Source organism: Alosa sapidissima, chromosome 7, assembly GCF_018492685.1.
Source record: "Alosa sapidissima isolate fAloSap1 chromosome 7, fAloSap1.pri, whole genome shotgun sequence".
NCBI lineage: Eukaryota > Metazoa > Chordata > Actinopteri > Clupeiformes > Clupeidae > Alosa > Alosa sapidissima.
The window spans coordinates 1,652,501-1,657,500 of NC_055963.1; the positions used below are offsets into that span (position 1 = coordinate 1,652,501).

Consider the following 5,000-nt stretch of genomic DNA (forward strand, 5'->3'; position numbering starts at 1 on the left):
TTCTGGGCTGCTCCATCAGTGAGGGCAACAGACTCCCATCCTCCTCCACCAAGAGGAACTAGCACACCACACCACACCACACCACACGCACCACACCGCACCGCACCACAGCACAGCACACAGCACACCACACAGCACACCACACACCACAGCGACACTCGTCCTCGTCCTGTTCAGACATACAGCCCAACATGGCCTCATTTACGCTCCAATGATGGGAGGAGGAGGAGGGAGGGAGGAGGGAGGGAGGGAGGGAGAGGGAGAGGGAGAGAGAGAGAGAGAGAGAGAGAGAGAGAGAGAGAGAGAGAGAGAGAGAGAGAGAGAGAGAGAGAGAGAGAGAGGGAAGAGTGTGAGGGAGAGGGGGAGAGGTTGTCAAAGCAAACATAACAAACATTTTCTGTGCCTGACGTTTGTGTAAACAGTGAGGGAGCTGCTGGAATCGACCTGCCTTCGGCTGGGCTCACACACACACACCAGCCTGAGACGGCTCCCTGCCTCTCCTGACGAGACTGGACGACCCAGCCCGGAGGACCCTGGTTCTGACCCGGCCTCCTGACCCCAAGAGACAGCACCTCCCCTCCTACGCTTACGCAGGCTTACGCTCCTCACAGGTGTTCTCTGGACGCTTCGTCCCTCTCTAGCTTGGCCAGATGTCTTCGAGGGGAACGCAGCAGATAGAAATATGACCAGACTTCTCCTTCGGCTGCTGAACATTATTACGCTCCAATGAGGTCACTTAAGCAGCTGCAACTTTACACAGCGTTTGCAATAACACCAAAAAACACTGTGGTCAGACAATGGAAAAAGAGAATGAAGACATGATTCCATTGCTCACTTGATCTTTGAAAAGAAGAACAAGAGCAGCCGGGTTTTTCTTTCTCTCCTTTTTACAACAGGGAGGAAACAGAGGCACAGAAGAAGAAAGAGAAGAAGAAAGAGGAGAAGAAAGAGGAGAAGAAAGAGGAGGGGGGGGCATCAGCACCAGGGCCACACATGCAGAGGGGCATCAGCACTAGGGCCCCACATGCAGAGGGGCATCAGCACCAGTGCCCCACATGCAGAGGGGCATCAGCACCAGGGCCCCACATGCAGAGGGGCATCAGCAAGAGAGGAAGCAGAGGGGCATCAGCACCAGTGCCCCACATGCAGAGGGGCATCAGCACCAGTGCCCCACATGCAGAGGGGCCCAGCAAGAGAGGAAGCAGAGGGGCATCAGCACCAGGGCCACACATGCAGAGGGGCATCAGCACCAGTGCCCCACATGCAGAGGGGCCCAGCAAGAGAGGAAGCAGAGGGGCATCAGCACCAGGGCCCCACATGCAGAGGGGCATCAGCACCAGGGCCCCACATGCAGAGGGGCCCAGCAAGAGAGGAAGCAGAGGGGCATCAGCACCAGGGCCCCACATGCAGAGGGGCCCAGCAAGAGAGGAAGCAGAGGGGCATCAGCACCAGTGCCCCACATGCAGAGGGGCCCAGCAAGAGAGGAAGCAGAGGGGCATCAGCACCAGTAATCACCAGCCCCCTTTCACCTCCAGGCCCCCTCCCACCTCCCACCTCCCAACCCCCAACCCCCAACCTCCACCTCCCAGCCCCCACCCCCCCCCTGCACAAACACAGGGCTTTCAGAGGGAGTTAGGAGGAGGGGAGGGAAAAAATATGTTTACGACAAACATAAACAGAATAATTAAAGCTGCATTTACAGACGCGCATGAATAATATATACGGGGATGTGAAGCGGCTGAGAAAACAGAGCTGGAGATTGGTTTTAATTAAAGTGCCCCTGGACCGCAAACAAACACTGTTTCCAGTAAAGCAGCCACTGTTTGGTGTGTTTGGTAAACAGAACCGCTGGACGGGCTGGCTGGCGCTCCAGAGAAAACAATAACAGCTGATTATGGGGCATTACGGGCCCGTTCCCATCCCCTGCCATCGGCCATGACACTCGCAAATCCACAGTCCGCCGCAAAACCCAGCTAAAGAAATCCTCCAACTCCATCCAGCTTCTAAGCAAAGCAAACGCCATCTCACGTCACTGAGACGCTCTGAGCTAATGTTCATCTCACGGAGTCACTGAGACGCTCTGAGCTAATGTTCAGACTCTAGCACACATTTCAGTCAGTTGAAATTCTATGGGGGGAAATGATACCTTGACTCGCTTGTGTTGATAAAGAGTAGTTTCCACATTCTCAATTACCTTCTATAAAAGATGTTAGGGGTGTATACAAGTGTATAAAAGATGTTAAGGGTGTCAGTAGCGGAGTTCATTAACGTGTATTAAAGATGTTAAGGGTGTCAGTATCGGAGTTCATTTCCTTCTATAAAAGATGTTGAGGGCGTCAGTGGTGCATCACTACCTCTCTAGCTGCAGCAATAAGTGGAGTAACCAAGACAACAGACACGTCCAAACAGATAGCTGCTGTTGTTATTGTTCTTGCCAAAGTGTCAAAACCACCTTCCCCATTTGATGACGAAATGTCAACAACACCCAAAACATGTTTGTGGAAAACAAAAGCCCCACATATTTCTCAGGCCTCACTCTGAAGAGGAGTGGAAAAAAGAGAGAGAGAGAGAAAAAGAGAAAAAGAGAAAAAGAGAGAGAGAGAGAGAGAGAGAGAGAGAGAGAGAGAGAGAAAAAAAAAAGAGAGAGAGAGAAAAAAAGCACGAAAGAAAAATAAAACTAATACAGGGGGAATTTGACAGCCTCAATACCTTACGGACATGTTTGGTCGGGGCTTCCACACCCAAAACAAAAACAACATTCTTTCCATTATTATTCACCGCTTCAAGCGTAAACACAGCAGAGCGAGGCCTGCAGCTGGGGACGCCTCGATCAGCGCCCGCAGAGAAATGCCCATCTGATGACCCTGCCCCCTGACCACGGGCCGCACATCGCACATCACAGGGCCCCATCTGATGAACCTGCCCCCTGACCACGGGCCGCACATCGCACATCACAGGGCCCCATCTGATGAACCTGCCACCTGACCACGGGCCGCACATCACAGGGCCCCATCTGATGACCCTGCCACCTGACCACGGGCCGCACATCACAGGGCCCCATCTGATGACCCTGCCACCTGACCACGGGCTGCACATCACACATCACAGGGCCCCATCTGATGACCCTGCCACCTGACCACGGGCCGCACATCACAGGGCCCCATCTGATGACCCTGCCACCTGACCACGGGCTGCACATCACACATCACAGGGCCCCATCTGATGACCCTGCCACCTGACCACAGGCCGCACATCGCACATCACAGGGCCCTAGAGCCTCTGCAGGCAGCCGTGGCATGTCCAAACCAGCGTTCACTTGAACAGCTGTTCTTTATGATTCTACAAGCCTTAAAAGGAATTATCCGGAGTAAAATGCACTTTAGATCAATTTACGGATGATTGGGAATACACACGTTGAGTTGACATCAAAATCATGTCATTCGGATGTGTTTTGAGAAAGTTCGATTTTACCATTTTTAGTCAAAACTCGTTAGCGTGGAAGTGAGAAGGGCATATTATTTCGCCGCTACAAAACGCTATTTTTATACCTCTTCTACAGTTCCAAACAACATTACACTTAAGTGGTAGTGAGTAGAGGGTCCCTAAAGCCCTAAAGTCGATTGCCAAGTATGGGAGTAACACGCTCTGGAAATTCACAATTTTGTCGCCGTTTTAAAAAAAAAAAAAAAAACATAGTCCAGTATTTCTTTTGAAATTGAAATGAAGTTGTATGGACTGGACTATGTTTTTTTTTTTTTAAACGGCGACAAAATTGTGAATTTTGGCAATAGACTCCTACGGACTTTCCCCTAAAGATGGCAGCAAAGATGGCAAAATTTCCGGAAAGGTACTGGCTTGATGAAATTCATTCTGGACTCTCTATCCGACCACATAAAGACCTCGGGATACTTCGGTTTGGCTTTAGGGACCCTCTACTCACTACCACGTAAGTGTAATGTTGTTTGGAACTGTAGAAGAGGTATTAAAATAGCGTTTTGTAGCGGCGAAATAATATGCCCTTCTCACTTCCACGCTAAACGAGTTTTGACTAAAAACGGTAAAATCGAACTTTCTCAAAACACATCCGAATGACATGATTTTCGTCGTGATTCAACGTATGTACTCCCAATCATCCGTAAATTGATCTAAAGTGCATTTTACTCCGGATAATTCCTTTAAGGATCTCACAAGTTTAACACACTTCAGTTCAGGCCCACTGATATTATCAGCTATTTAAGCTTTTAAAACTTAAAATGACCTTTTCTGTTGTGTCTTGTGTTTTCAGACGTTGGATGCGTGCTGCATAGTGCTACAGGAGTACACCAGGATAGACCACCAGGATAGATCCCCAGGATAGATCCTCAGGACAGATCCCCAGGACAGATCAGAATATGGATGTGTAGAGAGAGCAGCTCCAGGCCATGGAGAAGTCCCGCAGACACACACTCCGATGCAGTGGAGCACTCCCAGACTAACTAACCATCCGCACATCATCAATCTTGCTTTCAATCTCAAACACTAATCACAAATGGCCACACATACAAACACACATACTCTCCCACACACACACACACACACACAAAACACTTGTTCCAGACTAGCAACCTCAAAAGATCCTGTTCCACTGTAAAACACTTCTTTCCGCCGACACACCCTTCAAAGCAGCCGTAAAAAAATGGATGGTTAAATGTTTTTGTCTCAATATTACAAATTATAATTAAACTATTCAAAATAATCCTGTGTTTTTTCCATTTACCATGCCGTCAGACTGCTTCTAGCTGCTTACTTTAATTTTATATTTAATAAGCGCTTTCTTCCCCTGTTTACTGGGACGCATGTGCCTTAGCCATAGACATTCACAAGAGTAATTTAATCAGAGCGGGTAACTTTAGTAAGTGTTTGGGACCGAGTTGCCATTGGAGACCAAGAAACATTGAAAGCTCTTCTGAGCACAAATGAAAGTGTGCGTGGGTCAATAACTATTCTGCTGCCTGACCGGT

General features: G+C 49.2%; 1 protein-coding gene across 2 annotated transcripts in view; it reads right to left on the reverse strand.

Annotated features, from left to right (window-relative positions):
- Window positions 1–5,000, reverse strand: part of foxp1a (forkhead box P1a) — a 56,694-nt gene that overhangs the window by 27,064 nt on the left and 24,630 nt on the right. The gene's annotated exons all lie outside the window — the stretch shown is intronic.